At 47.8% G+C, this 25,554-nt stretch overlaps 1 protein-coding gene across 2 annotated transcripts in view; it reads left to right on the top strand.

Annotated features, from left to right (window-relative positions):
* The first annotated feature begins 324 nt into the window (after nucleotides 1–324).
* Nucleotides 325–25,554, top strand: part of RAB30 (RAB30, member RAS oncogene family) — a 91,660-nt gene continuing 66,430 nt past the window's right edge. Inside the window, exon 1 of one of the 2 annotated variants that reach the window (XM_033950347.1) lies at nucleotides 325–486. The gene's annotated coding sequence lies outside the window, so the exon portion shown is untranslated. The remainder of the gene's footprint in view (nucleotides 487–25,554) is intronic. The other variant, XM_033950348.1, reaches the window with a different exon arrangement.

Genomic DNA, 25,554 nt, shown 5'->3' with positions numbered 1-25,554 from the left:
CCCGACATGTTTAAACACGAGCCAGCTACAATAAAGAAACCGCACCGAAAGAAAACTCAGTACAAGGTTCCCCCTCCCGGACACGAGCTTTCCAATTTCCCAACCATCAAGCTTATGGCATTCCCGCAAAGCGCCTCATTCTGCAGGCTTGTCCATTGGGCCGCAGAGAACTCTGGGATTTGTGGTCTTGCATAGCCTTCGGACCACGCGGCAGCGAACGGACTCGTGGACTTAGAAGAAACTACAACTCCCGGAAGAGCGCGCCGCGACCCCGCCCCCCAGCCCAGCTATTGGCTCCTTCTCGAGAGGAATGATGTCATTGCAAGAAAGCGCTGAGAGCCTGGCTTGCATGCTTTGTGCTTGCATTAAATCCGCTAAACGGCAAAGGCGTTGATGACTCTTCCCAAAAAGCTGGAGCCATCTCAATGTTCCGGTGATCTGCTGAGAAAACCGTTTCTGTTTATGCAGGGAAAATTCCCCAGATAGGTGAGTCGAAGGCTTTCTTTTGTTAATGATTAGGTTGCTCGTTTAGATATTTGCAGTTAAATCTTTTTATTTGGGGCTGAGAAAGTGAGAGAGATGGGAGAGGCGCTGTGTAGGAATAGATGCGAAACTTAGATTTAACAGTTCCAGGGTCTGGTACATCGCCTGCAAGTACTCCTTTTTTTTATTTGACAGTTTTGAAAGATCGAATGATCTTAGAGAGGTGTTTAAAAAGAAATTGAATATTAATAGCCGTTGCTAATACAAAGGGGTACAGGGATCTATAAAGATCAAAATCAACAATGGTTGTCTAGGATACTGGGAAGAGACTGCTGCACTTGATGGATTTGCCTTTTAAAAGCTGTGAAACTGTGCATCGACACAGATTACCTCTCCATGAAATGAAGTTTGTGGAAGGGGCATGTGCAGTTTTAATTTTATTTGAACACTTTTATTGCTTTTACATATTCCCTAAATTTAATACATTATGTATATGGGAGAACAGTATAGAAAATAAATGAAATAAATAAATAAATATTTATAAATATATGAATATATTATATAAATGTGTATATATATATATATATATACATTATATCTCTGTTTGGCAAAATCTCTGGTGGTTCATGTTCTGTGGTGTGAAATACTGCAAGTCCGTAACCCAAAATTAGGTGGCCTTGTTTGTTACAACCGATAGCCACTTGTGTTTTGGGTGACGACAGGGGTTTGTGTTACTTGTATTGTTTCTCTTATCAAAGGAAAATTATGGTCTGTATATCTGACACTGTGGTATGCTACATGCATGTTAAACTACTTGTAATCTTTAAAACAGCTTCCTTACAATCTGGTAGCGTTTTTCCAAAAGGACGTAGCTTTCTTAGTGGTCATGGGCAGCCCCTCCCTGCCCTCTTCTCTGGCCTCCCCTGTTCCTTCCTGACCCCCCCCCACCTTGCGCTCACCCCCTTCCCCTACTATCCGTCTGAAGTCACTTCCTGTGAACAAGACCTGGAATTGACATAAGAGAGAGGCAGCACCGATGCGGGCAGCAAGTTCGTAATGCTACTCGCACAGGAAAAATCAAAGAGGTACGAGGGAAGGGGTGAACGCACGTGGTAGGGAGGGGGGTGGGTAGGAGCAGGGGTGGAGAGGAGGACAGGTGCCTGTGCCTTTTACAAACATCACGCCCGTGGTGGACCATCCCACCCCCGCACCCCTTTTACTATGCCACTGGTCTTAGGGGGCCTTTTACTAAGTTGTGGTAAAAGTGCTACAGCAGCTTAAAATGGCTTCCTGTGGGATGTGCTAAGATATCTTGTAGTAAGTTTGAAATTGGTGTGCTAAACATGTGCTAAAAAAGTTTATTTAAAATTTTTGTTGGAGTAGGTGTACCTGTGCTTATCAGTTAATGCAGCATAACTTGTGTGACCCCCCCTTACTGCCTATAAAATACCATATATACTCAAATATAAATCGAGCTGAGTGTAAGACGAGGTACCCTTCCCCCCCCCAAAAAAAAGGAGGTAAAAAGTGAGTCGAATATAAGGTGAGGGTGGGGTGGGAGGGTAATATTCATGTGGCTTGCCAGGATCTGTGCCCTGCCCCCCTCTCTCCCTGCCAGGATTTCCACCTGTTCCCCTCCCTCCTGTGTTTTGCGCCATTTTGTTTCGAATCACGCTTTATTTGGAGAGTCTTTTAAAGACAATCATTCCGTTTTTAGTCTACATTTGTTTTCTGAAATCTGTGTACCCAACTGGACCCCCGAGGAAGGTGTGTTTGCCTAAACACGGACCTTGTAGGGTCTGGTAGGATTTCATATGTGGACTGATATATTTGTGTTTATTTTTTGGAAGAAGTGATTAATAAATCATCTTTTAGAACATCATTTTTCACAGTTTTCTGTTTTTACCCCCCTCCCTCCCTGCCAGGCTCTGCACCCTGTCTCCCTCCCTGCCCTGTACACTGTCCCCCCTCTCTCCCAATGTCCTGCAGGCCTCTACTGATCCTGCTGTATGTTGTGGGCCGGAACAGGAGGGATCCCTCCTGTCCCGGCCGACTGCCAATTTTTTTAAAATCTCCCTCCCGCCTCCCTCCGCGTACCTTTTTGAATCCCTGCTGGTCCAGCGGTGTACTGGGCAGGAGTGAACTTTCCATGCTCCTGCCCCACGCTGAGCCCCTCCCTGAATGGCCACCTTGAGTTCTCATGGCCCAGCGGTGTACCAGAAATGAGAGCAACCTTTCCTCGCTCCTGCCTGGCGCTGAGCCGCTCGCTGAATGGCTGCCGCGAGTTCTCATGAATCCCGCGAGAACTCGGGGCAGCCATTCAGCAAGCGGCTCAGCGCTGGGCAGGAGCGAGAAAAGGTTTCTATTTGAGTATACACTATATGGTAGGTGTTCATAAACGCCTGTGCAGTAATTATTTTTAATGGCTGCGTGCTAATAGCAACACTAGCGGATGGCCGTTATGGAAAAAATAGAAAATTGGCCATTTTCTGGCGGTAGTAAAAAAAATTTTTTTCCCAATTTTTTATACCGTTCTCCCAGGAGAGCTCAGAACGGTTTACACTTCTCCCTCCGTATTCGCGGTTTCAGCATTTGCGGTTTCGATTATTCACGGTTTTTAGCTTGCTGGCTCCTCCCCTCCAAATTACATCAGCTTGCATAGAGAAATTACTGATTCCAAGCGTTTACAGAGAAAATCGCTGATTCCCAGCACTTTGTTCACCGTGTTTTGCCTCTCCTTCAGAAACAGGCCAGGTCTCCTACCATGTTATTTGCGGATTCATGATGGTTTTTAACAGAAAACAGCAAATAACATATAAAAAAAGTTATTCGCAGTTTTTCAGTATTTGCAGTTCTGCTAAATATGGAGGGAGAAGTGTACATGAGTTTATTCAGGTACTGAAGCATTTTTTCCTATCTGTCCCGGTGGGCTCACAATCTATCTAATGTGCCTGGGGCAATGGGAGGATTAAGTGACTTGCCCAGGGTCACAAGGAGCAGCGTGGGTTTGAACCCACAACCTCAGGGTAGCTTTAACCACTGCACCACTCTAGAAATCAAAATGTAGCAAAAGTGAGTTGATTATAGTACAGTGAAGCCATTGTGACATCACTGATGAGGCATTGGTGGAATGAGGCATTATGACATCACAATACCAGCTCTGGTTATCAGAGGCTGAAACTTTTCACACTATTCATTTATTCAATTTTCTATACCGTTCTCCCAGGGGAGCTCAGAACGGTTTACATGAGTTTATTCAGGTACTCAAGCACTTTTCCCTCTCTGTCCTAGTGGGCTCACAATCTATCTAATGTACCTGGGCCAATGGGAGGATTAAGGGCTCCTTTTATAAAGGTGCGCTAGCGGTTTTAGCGTGCGATAGCCTCTACCGCCTCCTTTTAAGCAGGTGGTAATTTTTGGGCTAGCGCGCGCTATAGAGTGCTCTAATCTGGTGCGTGCGCTAAAAACACTAGCGCACCTTTGTAAAAGGAGCCCTAAGTGACTTGCCCAGGGTCACAAGGAACAGCGTGTGTGTGGGGGAGGGGGGAACCCACATAAAGGCACAGTAAGGCCACTTTTACCGCAGCTTAGAAACAGGACTCCTTAGTGCAGTTTATAGGAAATATATTGACAGATTTGTTTTCTTATTAGCTGCAGCTGAGAAACCATCAGGCTGTAATGGCGTAGTGACATAAAAACTGTTTGGCTTTAATTGGTCATAGCTTGAGGGTGGTAAGGGTAATGAGCTGATGAGTAGTATGTATGATTCTGTCAGATTGGTGGGGCTTTTTTTTTTTTTAAAACTTTTCATTTTTTAAAACATGGGTTCCTAGTAGAGGTCTGCACGGGAATGGGGATCGCGGGAATCCCACAGGTCCCGCGTGGTTCCCGTGGGAATCCCCCCTATCCCATGGGACTCCCACGGGGACCCCCCTCTGGCCCAAGGGACTCCCACGGGGACCCCCCCTCTAGGCTATGGGACTCTCACGGGGATGGAAGGCTTTGGAAGCAGGGTTCGTCCATATAATATAATGGACACGTCAGCCTTAGTAAAAGAGGGGCTTTATAAGTTAATTACCTGAACAGAAAACAAAAAAGGGTTCCACCAAAGAGATTCCACAAGGAAAACAGCAGTGCAAACACAAAAGAAACTGGGGAATTGATGATCCTGTGAGAAGTAATTGCTGCTTTTTATGGGGACGGGCGGGGATGGAGTTAATTCCTTGCGAGGACGGGTGGAGAGGGAGAGGATCCTGACGGGGACGGGCAGGGATGGAGGTAATTCCTTGCGGGGACGGGTGGGGACCAAGAGGATCCTGGCAGGGACGGGTGGGGATGGAGAGGATCCTGGCGGGGACGGGCGGGGATGGGTGGGATTTCTGTCCCTACGCAACTCTCTAGTTCTAGTTTTTACAGTCATAATAAACTGAAATAAGATTGTACAGGGTGGCAAAACAACAAAAGGAGTCCCAGTATGGGAAGATGTACTCCTAAGTTTGAGGCTTGTCCCCGCAAAATTTAAATTAATAATATTTAAATAAATAAATAAAATTATTAATAATATTTAAATAATTAAATTAATTTAAATAAGTATTATGATTGAATGAGTGAATCTAGAGTCGATGTCCATTTTTGATTTTTCAATGGTCTCTAATATATATTTATTGTACAGGGTGGGCCACGAAAAAGTAGCCCGCCTCTGGCGATAGTATGACTAGATGAACGAGCAAGTGGATTACCCACAAGTTACAACAGATGGTGAAAGTGGCCCCCCGTTCACGTCTACGCACCTTTGGGCACGTCGGATCATGTTGGCCGATACTGCTTGCGCCTCTTCAACAGTGATGCTGGCGATAGTGATCGTGATGTTTTCCTTTGAGTTCAGCTGGTGGTTTTGTTCCTGGGACCTGTCGGCGAAGGCCTCTTGCGTTTTCTTAATCGATCCGCTTCGCGCATAGCCCTCCACAATCACCATCCGCTGTTCCGGGGAGAACGCCGTCTTTCTGGCACCGGTATTAGAGGCGGGCTACTTTTTTCCGTGGCCCACCCTGCATTTACTGCAATGTGGGAGATCAAATCTGTGTAACGTGGTTCACTTAGGGGTCCTTTTACTAAGGCACGCCAGCCAATTTAGCGCGTGCTAATTGCAAACGTCCATTATATTCTATGGATGTGTTAGCATTTATTGCGCGGTAAATTGGCTAGCACGCCTTAGTAAAAGAAAGGGTTAATGCTGTTCCTAGGTGCCCAGAGCTCCTGAATCTAGTAGACCTAAATGCTGAAGGGGGTTAAATTCCAGTATAAAATATTGAAGGGGATTATATTTCATTGTAAATTTTTTTTTTGAACGCTGTCATTAAATGAATACCACATGCACAAACTTGTGCTTTTCTGTATCCTGTTACATCCTGTTGGTTCAAAAAGTAGTTTCAGCTCTGAATAATGCGCTGTAGAGAACAATGGATAAATAATGGGATGTGTAGCCTTAATGAGATCTAATCCAATCTAAATCTTACATTTATTATACCAGATCATCCCTAAAGATATAGGGCTCGATTTGGTTTACAATAAAAATATGTTTACAAAGATATGTTGATTTTAAGATAGATAGGAATTACATTCTGAAAAAACCATTGAAACATCGCAGTTTTTACAATTTTACGGAAAACCTGAAAAGAAATACATAGTCGTATCTGAATGGGAAGGCCATTCCATAGTGCAATCAATAGCAATACTGAAAAGTTAAGGGCGATTGAGCCTTGAGAAGGGCAGCTTTACACCATTTGGACAGTTTCCTGGAGGAAAAGTCCATAGTCTGTTATTGAGGGGACGTCACTGCTTGCCCTGGATTGGTAGCATGGAATGTTGCTACTCTTTGGGTTTTGGCCAGGTACTAGTGACCTAGATTAGCCACCATCAGGACGGGCTACTGGGCTAGTTGGACCATTGGTGTGATCCAGTATGGCTGCTCTTATGTTCTTACGTGTGCCAAGTATAGGACAATCAAGTCATTGTAACATCACTGGTGAGGTTGGCTCTGAGGCATTATGACATCACAATCTCAGCTCTGGAATGTTGCTCTCATTGAGGTTCCGGAATCTTGCTATTCTTTTTTTTTTTTTAATATAATTTTTATTGAAAATGCAGTCAAATACACACAACAGTGGTCCAGCAGACGACCACAGAACAGGTATAATAACAATGCAAAACAGATAGAAATACAAATGCCTCAGAGCAGAGGAGGTGCTGTCGTAACAGCCGACATGTAAGCACACACGCTCGATGAGATGAACAATAAAAGAAAAGGCTTGCCAAAAACGAGTCTCAAAAGATGCCCCAAACGCACCCTCCTCAAGATAAGAAAGACTGCAAGAACAATTTTGTCTGTACAAGAAACCCCACCCCCTACAATCATCCTCTCATCCAGCATACAAAACTATCCCGCACAAACAATCCACACAATCCACAACAGCCACCCACCTAGCACTCCACAGACATACCACAATCAACTGAGTTCGAGTGTCGCCTGTTCGTTTACACGGTGGAAGCCTCACCAGGGGGCCGTCCATACCCTTAATGGGACCCAGTTAAAGCTGGGCTGTGGGGGCCGCGGAGTCGGCCTCAGCTTGAAATTTTCTCCACAGGGAAACGTACACTACCCTGTCGCGTCCAGTAGATGCCGCATGGGTTTGAATTTCAAAAGCAGCTAGCTCCCGCATGTTATGGAGCCAGTGAGTGAAGGAGGCGGGCTCAGGCTCCACCCAATGGAAAAGTAACAGCTTTTTCACCACTAAGAGTGCAGTGTACAAAAACTTCTGATATGGTGCGGTGAAACCTGCAGCGGATACCGCCCCCATGTTACCCAACAGTAAGAGGCCATAAGACCGGGGAATGGTCTGGCCAAGAAGGCCCTCAAGAAACGGGAGAACCCGGAGCCATAAAGCCGCATGGGGGCACTCCAAAAACATGTGCAGTAGTGTGCCCTTCGCTCTCTGACAATGAGAGCAGGTGTCATCATCCCATAAATCCATGGCACATCCCCGAGCCCTAGAGATGTAAGTCCGATGCAAGATTTTATATTGCATTTCCCTAAGGTCCATTGATCCCGTAAATTGAGTAAGGTTAGTAAAAAGGTCCAAAAATTGGGTCTCGGTTATGTCAATAGCCAAATCTCGAGACCACCGGGCCGCAAGCCCAGGCAGATAGGAGGGAGAGAGAGCAGTTTTAAGGAGCCTATACCATGTGGACAATGTATTTGTCTGAGAAGGTAAGAGGGCCAAGTAAGAGTCCAATTTCCCCATTGTCCAATGCTCTCCCCACCTTCTAGTCAGGGAAAAATAGTAATGTCTGGCTTGCAAATAAGCCCAAAAATGCGTGTTCGGGAGGACCCAACGATTCTGAAGTTGTGAAAAGGTGGGGAAAGTCCCCGTGCCCTCATCAGAGAGATGTCGCAGGCTGACACAGCCCCACGAATTCCACAGTTGAAACCCCGAGGTACCCATCCCCGGGAGGAAATCTATATTACCCACCAGGGGCAAGAAAGGAGATGCCTGTGGGGCTCGCCCCTGCGCTTTCTGCCACCACCGCCAGGCCTGACGTAGTGGTCTCAGAAAGAGGTATCGAGGATCCACCCCAGGAAAAGACCGGGGGGACAAATGCAATAAAGAAACAAATGAATGAGGAGCGCACCACTCGCGGATCCAACCCGAAGGAGAAAACCTAAAATGGCCAGAGATGCCCTCATGAATAAAGCGCATCAGGGAAGCAACGTTGTACCTGCGAATATCGGGGAGATTCAAGCCTCCCTGTCTAGTATCCAGGGACAAGGTATCACAACTGATTCGAGCCCGCTTATTTTGCCATAAAAAATAAATAAGAATAGACCGAAAGACATGGACATCTCTATTCAGAATCCACAGTGGATTCGTTTGAAGCGGATATAAAAGTTTTGGGAGAAGCACCATTTTGAATAACGCCGCGCAGCCCCAAAGGGAAAGGGGCAATTCCTTCCATTTCTCGCAGAGTTTACGAATAGTCTCAATATGATGGAGAACATTGTACTGATAAAGGAGATGAGATTGGGTGCTCAAATAAACCCCCAGGTAGCGCTTAGGTTTCCGAACCGGTGGAATCAGTAATGTATCATGCCATGGCTCATGTCTATGAGAAGCCAGAGGCAGGAGTTCTGATTTGGCGCAATTAACCCGAAGGCCGGAGACTGTGCCAAAGTCTTGAACCAACGAGAGAGCCTCCGGTAAGTGTAAAGGCGCGTGGTCCAAATATAACAGAATATCGTCTGCGAAGAGATTAATGCGGCTTTCCTTAGCTCCGACTTTAATACCAAGAATGAACGGATGAGATCGAACTTTAATCGCCAGCGGTTCAATAGCCAGAAGAAATAGTAGCGGGGACAGGGGGCACCCCTGGCGAGTACCTCGTTCAAGCGGGAAGGGTGAAGTAAGTTGTCCATTAATAAGAAGCTTAGCCTGAGGCAAAAAACAAAGACCACGCACCCAGTCCAAAAACATGCCCTCCAACCCATATTGCCCCATGACCCAAAAAAGGTAAGACCAAGAGATGCTATCAAACGCCTTCTCCATATCTAGGCCTACAATAGCTGCATGGCTATCCCCCCCCTCTGCGAGAGTAAATAGCCATCAAAGCTCTCGTACGATTCATGGAGGCATATCTGCCAGGCACGAACCCCACCTGATCTTCATGGATAAGGAGATGAAGGTATACATTCAGACGTTTGGCAAGTAAAGCTGCGAGTAATTTTGCATCTTGGTTAAGAAGTGATATGGGCCTGTAAGAGCCCACCTGAGATGGGTCTTTGCCCGGCTTGGGCAACAGAACAACATGTGCCAAATTATAGCGGTCCACACCTTTTTGGGAGTGTAAAGAATTAAAGGCCTCCTCCAGAGGGTGAGATATAACGTCAGACAAAATTTTGTAGTATTCTGGCCCATAACCATCTGGCCCAGGTGATTTAGTCAATTTAAGCTCTTTTATACCCATTTCCACTTCAAGATTAGTAATGGGAGCATTTAGCGCTTGGATCTGGGTCGGGAGGAGTTTTGGAAGGATAATATCTCGGAAAAAGCTGTCCCTATCTGTATCCGTCGAGGGCCGCTCAGCATACAGATCCTTATAATACGTCACGAATTGTTGGTGAATGTGTGTTTCTGTCGTATGAGTGCGACCCTGTGTATCAGTAATAGCAGTCGCTTACGATGAGGGCGGACCAAACGGGCCAACAACCGTCCAGCTCTCCCCCCCCCCCCCACCTATGGAGATTATAGCGACGAAAATACAAATCCCTTTCCGCTCGTTGTGTTAGAATCGCATCTATCTGCAGTCGGAGTGTACGTAAGCGTATACGATCGGCCTCCTGCAAGGTCCCCTGATGGCGCCTTCGCAGCTGTTGGAACTCGCCCGACAGCAGCATCAATTCCGCTTCCAGTTTCTTTTTCTTCCCTACGACATAAGCGATAACAAATCCCCGTAGTACTGCCTTGGATGCCTCCCAGAATAGCCCCGGATCAAGGTCGGGAGTAGAATTGGTGCTACAATAATCCAGCCACTTTTCCCTAAGGTATCTACGGAAGGCAAGATCTTTAAATAGGTATCCCGGAAAGCGCCACGTCCGAGTCGAAGAGTCAGCGGTAATTTGAAGGGATAATGTCACAGGGGAATGATCAAAAAGAGGAACTTCCATTATCTCTACAGCACTAACCATGGGGAGCAGCGCGGGAGAGAGCAATATGTAGTCAAGATGTGTATAGAGATTATGGGGATTGGAGTAAAACGTATAAGTGCGTTCCGTGGGATGGAATAGGCGCCAAATATCTAGGAGCCCCAGCTGCGTGGTCAGAAAGTTAACTCCTTTACCCATGTGATCCTTAGGGAAGCGCTTGGCGGGGGCACAGTCTTGAGAAGGATCCGCTGTGATGTTAAAGTCGCCCCCCATAAGGACGTGGGATCCCGGGTACTGCGCCAGCCGCGACATCAACCCCGAAAAATAGCTGTGATTATAGATGTTAGGGGCGTAAACATTACAAAGTAGATAAAGCCGTCCCCAAAGCTCTCCCAGCACTATGACATATCGGCCCTCTTTGTCCTGTATAACCTTATGCAATTGAAACGGGAGTTGCTTATGGACCAGAACTGCTACCCCCCCTTTGACGAGTGTTATAGGAAGAATAGTATACCTCCCCCACCCAGTCCCTCCTAAGTTTCTCATGTTCTATAGATGTGAGATGGGTCTCTTGTAGGAAGGCAATGTCAATATGTTCCCTGCGAAACCAGGAGAGTATTTTTGTCCGTTTGACCGGGGAATGGATCCCATCCACACTAAGGGAGGAACGTTTTAAATTAACCATGGTCCACCCACCAAGGAACAATTGGAGCAGAAATGTCAGTCAAATAAGAAAAGAGGAAGAGCCCCCCAGCAAGGCCCTCTCTCAGTAAACCACCAAAGATGGTATGTACCGGCAAATTAGAAAAAACTGGTGCTCTCGAAACTCCATTCATACTTCCCCTTACATACCCCTCCCGACACACTCCCCCCCACCCCCCTTCTTCCCGACCACCCTCCCTCAAAATACTCCAACCTTCCATTACCCAACCCAACCAGAAAACCATGGTGTAACCAGAACCCCTTACCCCCTCCCCCCCCCCCCAGAAAACAAAGTGCAGCATGATGTCCGTACAGTCAGCACAAGAATAATAAATGTAAACAAAAACGCTCCAGCAGGTATAGGGCAAACATAAAACCTAGCAAGGACTCCCCAGCAAGCTGCAGAGCAAGAGAGTCAGACCCCTTGCAATGTGGGAACAAATCCGGAGCCCACTTAGAGGACTCCCCATGTACAGGCAACTGGAAGATAGCCGCTGGTGTGGTTCTGTCCATAAGCCCGGAGCAAGGAGCAAAGAGAAACCTCCATCAGCCAGCACTCCGCAAGCTCAACTCAAAGGAGTCCCATCTCTCTCTGTCCCAGCAGCAGGTATAGAGCCCGCAGTCTCCCACAGGTTCGAGGCGACAGATCAATCAGGCCTACAACGCCCCATTCTCCTCAAGGGCTGGCAGTCCCTCCAAATAAGAACGGAGCGCTGCTGGAGTGTCCATCAGGACTACACCGGTGTTGGTTTGGATGCGCACCTTAGCAGGATATTGGAGAGTGAATTTAATCCCTCTGGCATGAAGCTGTGTCCAGTAGGGCGCCAAAGCCCTTCTCTTCTCCGAGAGCCTGATGGAGAAATCCTGAAAAAGCAAGATCTTAGAACCATTGTAATCCAGGGAGCGGGCTCGCCGGTACGCCTCCAGAATGCGAGCCTTAACAGCATAATTGAGGAAGCGAGCTATAACTGGACGTGGCCGGTTTCCTTCAGCGCGTGGTGCCCCTATCCTATGTACCCTTTCCACATGCACTGGGCCTATTGAAGATGGAAGTCCGAGGGTTTGAGGCAGCCACGTGGCCACCAAATCTCCCAGCTCAGCATCACGGACTGACTCCGGTACCCCTATTAGCCGCAAGTTGTTTCGGCGGCTGCGGTTCTCTGCCTCCTCAGCCCGATCGTCCAGCTGCTGAATTTTTGTTTCTAAGGCCGCCAGACGTCCGTCCGCTGTTTCTGCCCTGTCCTCCTGTGCTGAGATCCTTTCCTCTGCCTGCTGGAGGCGCGCAGCGTGTCCCGCAATGCTGTCCTTCACCTCCTCCAGAACTGCGTGTAATTTGGATAGTTTTTCATCCAATAGTTTTGAGAGGTGGCAGACCGAAACCTGCATGTCTGCATCGTGCTGGGCCGTACCTGCATGGATCGGGCTGGGAGCCGCCATTTTTAGGGGCTGAACAGACTTCGCAGACTTCACTTTGCCAGGCCTCGGGGTCCGAATCGGCATACCGGCCGTCCCCAGCAAATCTGCACTCTTCCGAGACGTCCCAGAGAAGCAGGAGAGAACCCGACGCCGGAGGAAGCAAAATTAAGGGCGGACTGCGCCGACTGTAAGTTTGTTCGGGGGTATTTCTGTGGGGTAAAGCGGAGCTCGGCTCACCGGCGTCTGATCAGCGCGCGAGCATCACGTGACCCCCGGAATCTTGCTATTCTTTGAGATGCTGGAATGTTGCTACTTCTTGGGTTTTGGCCAGGTACTAGTGAACTGGATTGGCTACTGGGCTTGATGGACCATTGGCGTGACCCAGTATGGCTGTTCTTATGTTCTTACGTGTGCCAAGTATAGGACAATCTCAGCTCTGGAATGTTGCTCTCATTGAGGTTCCGGAATCTTGCTATTCTTTGAGATGCTGGAATGTTGCTACTTCTTGGTTTTTGGCCAGGTACTAGTGAACTGGATTGGCTACTGGGCTTGATGGACCATTGGTCTGGCCCAATAAGGCTATTCTTATGTGGACTGTGTTGCATAACTTTAAAATATTTCACTTCAAATATTGCTTATAAATCAGTCCATACTGGGTGTGTTATTTTTGTCACTGAAATCAAAATATTTCTTGGATCTTTATACGAGCACCACCAGCAAAGGGGAAATTCATTTAAATGTTTGTTCTAATAAGTAATGAATATTTATCTATTTTAATTATTTCAACATGTACAGCATAAATAGAATGAATAACGAAAAAGCCCAAAGAGTCAGTGAAGGCATGATACACGTGGAACGGCATTTTCAAAAGGTCATCCAAATTGGAATTTAGATGTCTGGGATCGTAAAGATCTACACTTCCCCCTCCCCATTCGCGGTTTCGGCAATCGCGATTTCACATATTCGTGATTTTTTGGGGAGGGGGAAAAAAAAAGACCCCCCCCCCCACAGTTTAGCCTTTCCCCCGGCGTCCCAGCCTTACCTGGTGGTCTAGCGGGCTTTCGGGGCAGGAGCGATCTTCCTACACTCCTTCCTCGTGTAGATCGCCAATAGGAAATGGCTGCCGTGAGCTCCCGTCGTAGCATCGAGAGACCATGGGAACTCACGGCAGCTATTTCCTATTGGCGAACTGCACGGGGCAGGAGCGTAGGAAGATCGCTCCTGCCCCGAAAGTCCGCTAGACCACCAGGTAAAGCCGGGGGGAAGGCAGGAGGGAGGCGGGGGTGGGTCAGAGCCGGACCAGAAGATATTCACGGTATTTCACCGTTCACGGTCCGGCTCTGCCCCTATCCCCTGCGAATCCAGAGGGAGAAGTGTATTAGGCTTACAGAGTGCCACAATTTGACGAAAGTACCATAGTGTTTGGTGGACCATAGAAATAGCTTATTTTGCACCCAAAATACAACTGGCAATTGCTGCAGAATTGGCGTAATATGTGCCATCCTGTCAACTCCTATTGCTAACCTAGCTGTGGCATTTTGTACCCGTCGTAATGCTCTCCCTCTTGTTTTTGAAATTCCAAGGTAGAGAGCATTAAAATAATCTAACCTAGACAGTCCAAAAATCAGAAGGCAAAATCGTCAATTTCAAATGACAAAGCATATGAAGTTGTTTAAAACAGTGGTTCCCAACCCTGTCCTGGAGGACCACCAGGCCAATCGGGTTTTCAGGATAGCCCTAATGAATATGCATGAGAGATATTTGCATATAATGGAGGTGACAGGCATGCAAATCTGCCTCGTGCATATTCATTAGGGCTATCCCAAAAACCCGACTGGCCTGGTGGTCCTCCAGGACAGGTTTGGGGAACACTGGGTTAAAACATGCCTTAACAGTCTTAACTATTTGCAGCTTCATGCTACTCAGTTAAATACCGTAGACCAGGGGTGTCAGTCCCTCCTCGAAGGCCGCAATCCAGTCGGGTTTTCAGGATTTCCCCAATGAATATGCGCGAGATCTGTTTGCATGTACTGCTTTCATTGTATGCTAATAGATCTCATGCATATTCATTGGGGAAATCCTGAAAACCGACTGGATTGCAGCCTTTGAGAACCGATTTTGACACCCCTGCTCTAAGCGGTAAATTCTATAAATGATGCCAAAATTTAAGCACTGGGATGAAGCACGCTGAGCGCAAATTCTATTTTTATTTATTTAGGCATTTTATATACCGCCTATCAAGATTATCTAAGTGGTTTACAATCAGGTACTCAAGCATTTTCCCTATGTCAGGGGTGTCAAAGTCCCTCCTCGAAGGCTGCAATCCAGTCGGGTTTTCAGGATTTCCCCAGTGACTGTGCGTGAGATCTATTTGCATGCACTGCTTTCATTGTATGCTAATAGATCTCATGCATATTCATTGGGGAAATCCTGAAAACCCGACTGGATTGCAGCCCTCGAGGAGGAACTTTGACACCCCTGCCATATTTTGAAAATTACTCCCCCCCAACCTACAGATTAAAGTATGCACCGATTCCTTGTGAGGCTCTTGGGACCTATTGCTTTGCTTTAATAGCAGCTGATCGTTGCTGCCCTCCTGGTTGGGCTGCTCCTGCTTAGGGATGCTTTGGCTTTGGGATAGCATCTCTGACTGTGTTTTGTGTTACACAAAGCTTTCTCCCCTTTTATCTTCTCATTTTCCTACCAGCCTAAAAAATAAAACTACATCCCTGCCTGCCCCCCCCCCCCCAATGCTTCCAGCAGCAAATACCTTTTCTCTCCAGTTTTCAAGAAATTCCCCTGGTATTTCCTGCTTTTGCTAGAGTGGTTAGTGGTTAGACCAGGAGAAGTCCTGGGACATGAGTTCACAATTTAGTTATTAAAATATTTTATACTGCGAATCGACATATTTGGAGTAGTTCACAGTATACATAGAAATAACAAATTATGCAAACATCAACATAATAATATGTCTTCAACTAGCTATACAATATCTATTAGTGTTTTTTAAATATTGGAAATGCGCATCCATGCAATCTGACCCATGACTTTCTATTTAAATATTATAAGCCTCCTGAAACATGATAATCTCCTTTCTAAAATGTTGTCAAGTCTTTCACCCTTAAAGCAGAGGGTAGCGCATTCATCCCACGATTGAGGCAACTTGATTTCTTGTTATAGCCTATCAAAAGCTTCAGCAAAACTTCAGTGTTGCAGGGTAAGTTCCTATCTAACAGTCGCGGCTTTAAAGGACAGGGCAACCCTAGAGGGTGTTTGAAGTTTAAACAAAAGAGCCAACATCCTAAATCTCGTTCTCGGATTGTCTCTAGGACCTCATTAAAAACAAATGTATTTTTGGTAAAGGAAAGAAATGTTCTGGAACCACAGTTAGTAGGGAATAAAACTGCCATTTTTTGGAATGTACAGAGTTGTTTTTTGTTTTTTTTGTTAAGTATATGGCCTAGGACGGAATAAAGTTTAAATAATGTTAGATGTGCATGTGAAAGAATTGAGCTGACTATCCTGCTGTGTGGTTACTGCTCTGTCCTCGCTGTCTGTTGTGTTTCGAGCACAATATATTCTTTGGCGTTTGTTCCTCCTAAAAAGATGCCTTCCATGGGTGGAGGAGAATAATAGGACGCTGCTATGTCTTTGAAAATAAAAGAACGATGCAACAATGACACATTAGTTTCATGGTGCTCTTACAAGAATGAATGATGTTCTCTTGCTCTTGGTGTAAACCAGTGGTCTCAAACTCAAACCCTTTGCAGGGCCACATTTTGGATTTGTAGGTACTTGGAGGGCTGCAGAAAAAAAAGTTAATGTCTTATTAAAGAAATGATACCGTATTTTCACGTAGATAACGCGCACCCGTGTAAAACGCGCACACGGGTATAGCACGCGAAAAACACAAATTTATGTACAGAAATTTTTATATACCGCGCACACCCGTATACCGCGAATGCTGCCCGACTCTCCTCTGGCCACCCCGACTCTCCTTTCGCCCGCCCCGACTCTCCTCTCCCCCTTGAAGTCCTGTCCCTACCCTGAAAGCCTGATGCCCCCCCCCACGTCCGATTCACCTCCCGCAGGACCGCTCGCACCCCCACCCCGAAGGACCGCTCGCACGCACCCGCACCCCCACCACGAAGGACCGCTCGCACGCACTCCCAACCGCACCCGCACCCCCACCCTGAAGGACCGCTCGCACCCCCACAGCTTCCCGACCCCCCCATCATGTAGAAGCTCCTACCGATGTCCTGCTGCTTCCTCTTGGCGGTCCCGACTCCCCGACACAATCGGGGCAAGAGGGAGCTCAAGCCCTCTTGCCCCAGCCAACCGCGGCACCCCCGACACAATCGGGGCAAGAGGGAGCTCAAGCCCTCTTGCTCCAGCCAACCGCGGCACCCCCGACACGATCGGGGCAAGAGGGAGCTCAAGCCCTCTTGCCCCGCCGACTCCCCAACTCCCCGACAATATCGGGCCAGGAGGGAGTCCAAGTCCTCCTGGCCCTGGCGACCCCCCCCCCCGCTAGTTGTTCGGGCCAGGAGGGAGCTCAAAACCCTCCTGGCCACGGCGACCCCCCTACCCCCACCCCGCACTACATTACGGGCAGGAGGGATCCCAGGCCCTCCTGCCCTCGACGCAAACCCCCCTCCCCCAACGACCCGCCCCCCCCAAGAACCTCCGACCGCACCCCCAGCCGACCCGCGCCCCCCCTGGCCGACCCCCACGACACCCCCACCCCTCTTCCCCGTACCTTTGTGTAGTTGGCCGGACAGACGGGAGCCAAACCCGCCTGTCCGGCAGGCAGCCAACGACGGAATGAGGCCGGATTGGCTCATCCGTCCCAAAGCTCCGCCTACTGGTGGGGCCTAAGGCGCCTGGGCCAATCAGAATATGCCCGGGAGCCTTAGGTCCCTCCTGGGGGCGGGGCCTTGGGCACATGGTCGGGTTGGGCCCATGTGCCTCAGGCCCCGCCCCCAGGTTGGACCTAAGTCTCCCGGGCCTATTCTCATTGGCCCAGGCGCCTTAGGCCCCACCAGTAGGCGGAGCTTTGGGACGGATGGGCCAATCCGGCCTCATTCCGTTGTTGGCTGCCTGCCGGACAGGCGAGTTTGACTCCCGTCTGTCCGGCCAACTACACAAAGGTACGGGGAAGGGTGGTGGGGGTCGGCCAGGGGGGGGTCGCGGGTCGGCTGGGGGGGCGGTCGGAAGTTCTTGGTGGGGGCGGTCGTTGGGGGGAGGGGGGTTTGCGTCGAGGACAGGAGGGCCTGGGATCCCTCCTGCCCGTAATGTAGTGGGGGGTGGGGGTAGGGGGTCGCCGTGGCCAGGAGGGTTTGGGCTCCCTCCTGGCCCGAACAACTAGGGGGGGGGTCGCCAGGGCCAGGAGGACTTGGGCTCCCTCCTGGCCCGATATTGTTGGGGAGTCGGCGGGGCAAGAGGGCTTGGGCTCCCTTTTGCCCCGATCGTGTCGGGGAGTCGGGGGGGGCAAGAAGGCTTGAGCTCCCTCTTGCCCCGATCGTGTTGGGGGTGCCGCGGTTGGTTGGGGCAAGAGGGTTTGAGCTCCCTCTTGCCCCGATCGTGTCGGGGGTGCCGCTGTTGGCTGGGGCAAGAGGGCTTGAGCTCCCTCTTGCCCCGATCGTGTCGGGTGTCGGGACCGCCAAGAGGAAGCAGCAGGACACCGGTAGGAGCTTCTACATGATGGGGGGGTCGGGAGGCTGTGGGGGTGCGAGCGGTCCTTCAGAGTGGGGGTGCGGCTGCGGGTGGGAGTGCGTGCGAGCGGTCCTTCGGGGTGGGGGTGCGGGTGCGTGCGAGTGGTCCTGCGGGGGGGGGTGAATCGGACGTCGGGGGGGGGGAACTATGTTAAAAAAATTTTGTACAACGCGCTCACGCGTATAACGTGCAAGGGTATGCGCGGTACGTAAAAACCACATATAACGCGCGCGTTATATGCGAGAAAATACGGTAATTTTGCACGAGGTAAAACTCTTTATAGTTTATAAGCCTCCCCCCCCCCAAGGCTTGCATGTTCCCCCCCCTTCTTTGCAGCGTCCTCCAGCTTCCCCTCTGGCCTCCCGGTCTTAGTTTCAGCTAATTACCGCAGCCTGCAGAGAGGATCGCAGGTGCTGTAGCATTCCTTGCAGGCTGCCATCGGCCTCCACAGCATATTCTCTCTGCTGCGGTCCCGCCCATCTTCTGATGTCAGGGGCAGGATCACGGCAGAGGGAACGTGCTGCTGAGGACGACAGCAGCCTGCAAGAATCGCTACAGCACTGGCAATCTTCTCTGCAGGCTGTGGTAATTATCTGAAGGTAAGAGCAGGAGGCCAGGGGGAAGCCGGAGGACGCTGCAAAGAGCGGGCAGCACTAGTACAGACCGCGGGCCACAAAATAGTATCTGGCGGGCCGCATGTGGCCCCTGGGCCGCGAGTTTGAGACCACTGGTGTAAACACTGGTGAGGAGGAAAAATAACTTGGAAATTTTAAATTTTTTTTTTTTTTAAATTTTGTTGCGTTTTCTCATCGGTCTTTTGGTTTCCTTCTTGTGTACAGTACATGAGTCTGTTCTTGCCTGAGGAACTTTGTGTAGGAGAGAGGGGGGTTCTTTTGCAAAAAGAGCGTGATTAGTTTGGGGGGTGTTTTGGGTATTTTTAATAAAAAATGTAAAAAATACAGTTCCAAACAAAGGCCCCCTTTTATCATGCCACATTAGGTTTTTTTTTTTTATCACTGGCTGTGGCGCGTCGGAGCTTTTGCCACAGCATCCGGTGATAAAAACCCTAAAGCGGCTTGATAAAAGGGGGCCAAAATGAGGAAACCAAGGAAAATGTGTCTTCGAGACAGAGTAGTCCACATCTAGAGGAAACTATTTTGAGAAAATTATTTCTAAAGTTCTCCAAGTAAATTGAGCTGAGAATTCCTAACTAAGGGGCCCTTTAACGAAACCTCAGTGCGCGCTAAATGCTGTGTTAAGTTCTGTTAACAGCGGGATCTGGATAGGCCCTGCTGTCCGCCTATATACTCACCCCCCCACCCCCTTTACCCTCATGACCTTCCCTCACCCCTCTTTTACCACAAACGCACTACAGTCTTTTGATGGTAAAAATTAGCCACAGCTCAGCTTATTAATCCATAACACATTAACATGTCGTAACTGCAATTAACATCATAACCCAAAGAGCTCCTCCCGAGCTACCAAAAATTCATAGTTCAGTGCCCTCGACCCCGCCACCTCAGCAGGGGTCAGAGGGGTGGCATGTCCCTCATGCCCCTTTTGTCTGGGTCACCTGACCCACCAGGCACAGCTCCCCGCCGGCCCCACCGCTCATCACCTGATGAGCCCATGACCCAGTAGCTCGGGCGGGCAGGTGGGAAAAAGTCGCCCTGGAGGACCCCGGAAGGAGCCGAGTCCTCCAGGGTCCCAGCTATAAAACCTCGCCCCCGCGCGTTTCCCTGCCTCCCACCAATCAATTTAAAAGCTGCCTACACTGACGGGCCCACCACCAAATCCTCGCTTATTTCCTCCCCCCCCCCCCCCGCCTAACTAACCTAACAAACCCTGGCCGATGGGCGATGCGAGGGCCAACCAGCCCCGTGTTACATTTCACCCATCGACGCCGTGGTCTCGGGCTCCCATTTTTCACCTGTGGGCACTCAGCGCACACTAATATCTTTTAGCTAATGTTAAAGCTTTAATAAACGTGCTCCTGAAAGTGTAATGTCGTATTTAGTGTCTGGATCCTTCTCCCCTCCTCCAAAAAAAACAAAAAAAGAACCCCAGCTGGTGCAGGTAGAGAAAACCCCAGTTCTACTAGTGACATCAATGGATAAGCTGTGGTGCCCCCTGGAAGATAACAGTATTTTTCTCTACCTTCAGCAGGCTGTATCTTGTTTTTGGTGTCCTCCTTTCCCTGGCCTAGCTCCCCGCTTTGCTGATCATGACTGCGCAGCATAGTTGAGCCTAAGGGCCACTCCTAGGCTTACAGCTCCGCAGCCTCCAGTTCACACTTTGGATTTGGTCCCCTAAGACATTGCCTGGGGTTGCAACCCCGGGTTTTATATTTTCTTGAAACCTGATAAGTTATATTCCCTAATACAGGAAAGAGCTGTTTTTGCTGCAACTGCAGCTTAAGAGCTCCATAAAACAAAGAAATTTCACATACCGTATTAATCGCTTCAAAAATACCTAAATTCACTAGCTCTGCAACATGGCGTTCCCAGCCACCGCTAAATCCCCTTCCACATCCTGACATCACCACCTGACAGGTCTTGCTATATTAAGGACATCCAATCAAATTTTACCTTTAGCCCCTTCGGTTCTAAAGTTTGTAAGTTCAAATATCCATATTTGTTCTTTATAATTAAGCAATGTTTCCATGTCACCACCCTACAATAATTTATTCTAAAATACGCCATTTAAAGACAAGTACAACATGACTATTTTTTCCCCAGGAAGATACTAGAAATGTCACAGTGGTACTGTTCAATCTTGATTTGTGTTCAGTTAATTTTATTCTTATGGGTCGCATAGATCTACCAATCTATAGTTTGTTACAAGGATATACTATAGCATAAAGAACACATTTTGACAGTGTAGCTCTTGAAAAAATTGTACATTTGATTGCAGGAAGCGATGGCTTAATAAGGAAGGGAGTGGGGGTCAGACTGCCCCAGGTGGGGCACTAGCACCTCTCCTTCTCTCAGCCCCCCTCCCCCCATGTACTTCTTGAAATGTTCTCCACCACAAGCAGCTTCTTCCGCTTGTTGCTTGCGCCGGCCTCGGCTCTCTTCTAACATCACTCTCTGGCCGCAGGACCAGGACGTGACGTCAGAAGGGAGCCGAGGCTGGCGGTCGCAGGACCAGGACGTGACGTCAGAAGGGAGCCGAGGCTGGCGGTCGCAGGACCAGGACGTGACGTCAGAAGGGAGCCGAGGCTGGCGGACACAGGACTAGGACGTGATGTCAGAAGGAAGCCGAGGCTGGAGGTCGCAGGACCAGGACGTGACGTCAGAAGGGAGCCGAGGCTGGCGGACACAGGACTAGGACGTGATGTCAGAAGGAAGCCGAGGCTGGAGGTCGCAGGACCAGGACGTGACGTCAGAAGGGAGCCGAGGCTGGCGGACGCAGGACCAGGACGTCAGAAGGGAGCCGAGGCTGGCGGTCGCAGGACCAGGACGTGACGTCGGAAGGGAGCCGAGGCTGGCGGACGCAGGACCAGGACGTCAGAAGGGAGCCGAGGCTGGCGGTCGCAGGACCAGGACGTGACGTCAGAAGGGAGCCGAGGCTGGCACAAGCAGCAGGGGGAAGATGCTTCTCCTATCGGTGAGGGGGGAGGAGGGGTGCTCAAGTGGGGTGGGGGAAGAGTGGGGTGGGGCGCACAGTGTGGCGATACTGGGTGCCTCTGCCTCAGGTACCATTCTCCCTTGCTATGCCACTGGCAGGAAGATCCCAAGTTAATCCTTTGGTAGTATAATCACCCCATTGACGAGCCCTACATTTAATATGCCCTACCAATAGGGATTCTGCTGAAACATGATCTAATCTTTTATATGTCACCATCTCTCCAATCATCTTCCCCTCTTCTATACACAAAGGTAGGGGGAGCTTTCAGTTCTATATGAACAGATAAAATAGACCAATGTTTCAAAATAATAGGCCTCAAATTAGAAGTATATAAGGAAAAAGGAAATACCGCCACTAGTCTATCCTCTTGTGATTTATTTTGATGTTGAAATAGCAAATCACGATTGGCAAATTTGGCTCGCAAATAGACATTTTTAATTATGTTGTCAGGGTATCCTCATTCCAGAAATTTTTTATACATTGATTTAGTATGATATTTAAAATCTTCTATAATTGAACAACTCTGATCTGTAAAAATTGGCTAATTGTTACACATTTTGCTTCAAGTTAATTGGATGAAAGCTTTCATAATGAAGGTAAAAATTACATGCCACCAATTTCTGGGATAACGTAGACATCAGCTTATCACGATTGCAAAACAAATGCACATCAAGAAAATCAATCCAATTTTTATTATATGTACTGTAATAGTAAATTGTATATCACTATTTAAGGAATTCAACCACTCGAAAAATTGACATAAGCTGTCTTCCATGTCGATGCAAATAAAAGAGATGTCATCTAAAAATCTTTTCCAAAATAGAATGAGTTTGTAATAAATCAGTCTCTTCAAACTTGGCCATAAAGAAGGTAGCAACTGATGGAGCTGAAGAAACACCCATAGCTACTCCTTGCCTCTGCCCGTAAAATCTTTTTTGGGGAAAAAAAAAATTATTTTGAATAACTTTAGTGGTTACATTTGAAAAAGAAAACCCCATTCTGCCTCCAGTCCCGCCCCGGCAAGCATTCCTCTCTTCTACAACTAGCTCCAGCTGTGTCTGGAGGGCCTGGAGCATGCGCAGATGTGTGTAATGTCATCCGTGCATGCTCAGAGACCCTCCTGATGTGGCCGGAACTGACTGGAGTTTACCAAAACCCAGACAAATGCCAGGTTTGGAAAGTCCGTCCGGGAGCCCGGACAATCCTCTTAAAAGAGGACATGTCCGGATTTTCCTGGACATCTGATAACCCTAGTTACGGTAAATCCATCAAAAACTGAGTAGAAATTTTTTTGCAGATAATGTTTTTTCCATAATTTGTGTAGCAACATCTTGAGGATTCATAGTATGTAAGGAAGCAATATCTAATACAGTGGTGCCTCACACAACGAACTTAATTCGTTCCAGGAGCAAGTTTGTTATGCGAAAAGTTCGTTATGTGAAACGCGTTTTCCCATAACAATACATGTTAAAAAAAATAATTTGTTCTGCAGCATAAAATATGCTAAGATGACATAAAAAAAGATAAATTTGTCAAAATGGTGGTCTTGCTGAGGCCAAACTCTTTGACGAGGTCACACTGTTTTACCCCACATTCACTCCTTCTAATTATTTCCCGTTTCATTTCAACAGAAATCACCTTCCTGCTTTTTTTAGAAGCCATGATATATAAAAAATATTGAGTTTATCTTAAATGGACGACTGTATACAGTGAGAGAGGGCAGTTAAGTGCAGTGCCTGCGTGGAAGGATGCAATACATCGGCAGCTCGGGCGACTTCGTTGTGTGAAACGAAGTTCGTTGTATGAATCAAGACATGAAGTTCGTTGTGTGCAGCGTTCGCTGTGCGAGGCGTTCGTTGTGTGAGGCACCACTGTATACTAAAATAACATCCTCCTGAAAGCAATATATTGAATTAAACGCAATAAACGAGTCGTATCTTGCAGGAAAGATTTCACTTTCACTTTAGATTTAAAAAAAAAAAAAAAAAAAATCAAGAAATTGTGCCAATTGTTCAACCACAGAATTTCTCAGACGCTATCGGCCAGATTCTGCAAACTGCACCTACATCGGCAGCCGCCTAGAAAAAGCTACTTATCGTGCGTCAATCATGCTGTGGTTCCATTTGCAGAATTGCGTCTACCGTCAAACATAGGCCCTGGTAACGTAGGCCAGGGTTTTGAAGACCTACATTCCTGGCACCTATGTTTGACAAGAATTGTGTCTTTAGAGGCACCTAGCAGTGCCAAAGATCATTTCTGGTGTAAACCACGCCTACTTTGATCCTAGGCGCCGTTAGGCATCTCTGTAGATGCGATTACGGCATCCTTTTTTGTAGCCGGTCTTTCCAGTGGGTATCTGCCAGATGGCAGCTTGGATTGATGACCATTCTTTCATGAAGCCAGAGCCTGTTCTGCTTGACTACATCCCACCAGTCAGGTGCCCAGAATTTCCTTTCCTATAGTTTGGTCATATTATCCTGAGACCCTTCTTCAGAAGACTTCGGTTGATGGGACTCGAGGGGATCTCTTTCTGTTCAGATTTGTGTTTATTTTTTAAATAAAGTTGTTGATTTTGAATCTGTTCATCGCTGCAGTGGTTGTTGGGGCATGGGTTTGGTTTGAAGGGACCTTTTGCTGTTTCGGCAGAGGCACATTGGACTGAGTTTTCCATTCGGCATCAGCCCCTCCCCCCCTGACGATGTCGCTGGAAATGTCAGTTTCTCTGCCTCCTTGCTGGTAGACAGGGATGATAACCCATCAATCAGCTTGATGCAGCTGGACTATAGGATAAGAAATTTTACAGGTATGACTAAATGTCACCATCTGTGGCATTCATGAGCAGCAATGTGCACGATTTTGTAGTGCTGTCGCTCTGGCGAGCGTACCTTGCTTTAGAAAGCAATCCTGCCTAAGCTGAGCGGTGTCTTATGCACTGCTTCAGGAAATAGCAAGACGACTTACAAGAGGAAGGAAATGGGCTTCATTTCCTCGGCTCCCTGCGGATTTTTCCATTACCAGAATAGGGATAACTGTCTTGCTCAGAGCAAGTTTTTAATTTTCGCTTGAGCAGGAAAGTATTTGTGCTATAAAATCTGAAGCATTTATTTAGAGAAGATAATTACCTGAAAAAAAGAGGTTCAAGATAAGGTTGCTGGAGCAGTCACATTCAAGGGATTTTGGATTTAGCTCTTATTCAGGTACACTGGATGTTTTGCAGTACCCAGAGGACTTATAATCCAGTTTGTACCTGAGGCAATGAAAGATTTGTTTTGGGTTTATTTTATTTATCTAATCTAATCCTTAGGTTTGTATACCACATCATCTCCACGTTCGTAGAGCTCGACGCGGTTTACAGTAGGAGAAATAGGAAGGAACTACAACAGAGGGTTAGAGGTAGAAGTGTGAAGAAAATTTAGAGGACTTGGGATGCCAAGATATAAGAGTTTCCTTGATTCCTAAGTTGGAGGGAGACTTACATTTTTTGAGAAAAGCCAGGTTTTCAGATGTTTGCGGAAAACTTGGAGAGAGCTCAAGTTCCGAAGAAGGGAGGTAAGGTTGTTCCAAAGCTCAGTGATTTTGAAGTGGAGGGAGGTCCCTAGCTTTCCTGTGTGGGAAATGCCTTTTAGCGAGGGGAAGGATAGTTTTAATTTGTGGGAGGATCTGGTGGTATTAGGGTTTGAGGAATTCCAAGAAAGAGGGATAAAGGGCTCGCAAGTGTAAACATACATAATAAAAAAATACATTAAAAAACCCCCCAACATAAAATACATATAAAAACAATCACACAAGTTCAAGTTCAAGTTTATTTGATGAATCGCCTATATAAAACATTCTAAGCGATGTACAATTTAAAAACAACTTATGGGGGAACAGACAAATAAACGTCCAGCACTTACACCGAAACAGCTATC

The sequence above is a fragment of the Geotrypetes seraphini genome, chromosome 6 (genome assembly GCF_902459505.1).
Source record: "Geotrypetes seraphini chromosome 6, aGeoSer1.1, whole genome shotgun sequence".
In the NCBI taxonomy this organism is placed as follows: domain Eukaryota; kingdom Metazoa; phylum Chordata; class Amphibia; order Gymnophiona; family Dermophiidae; genus Geotrypetes; species Geotrypetes seraphini.
The sequence above is the reverse complement of the archived record's forward strand: the minus strand, read 5'-3'. Positions and strand labels throughout refer to the sequence as shown.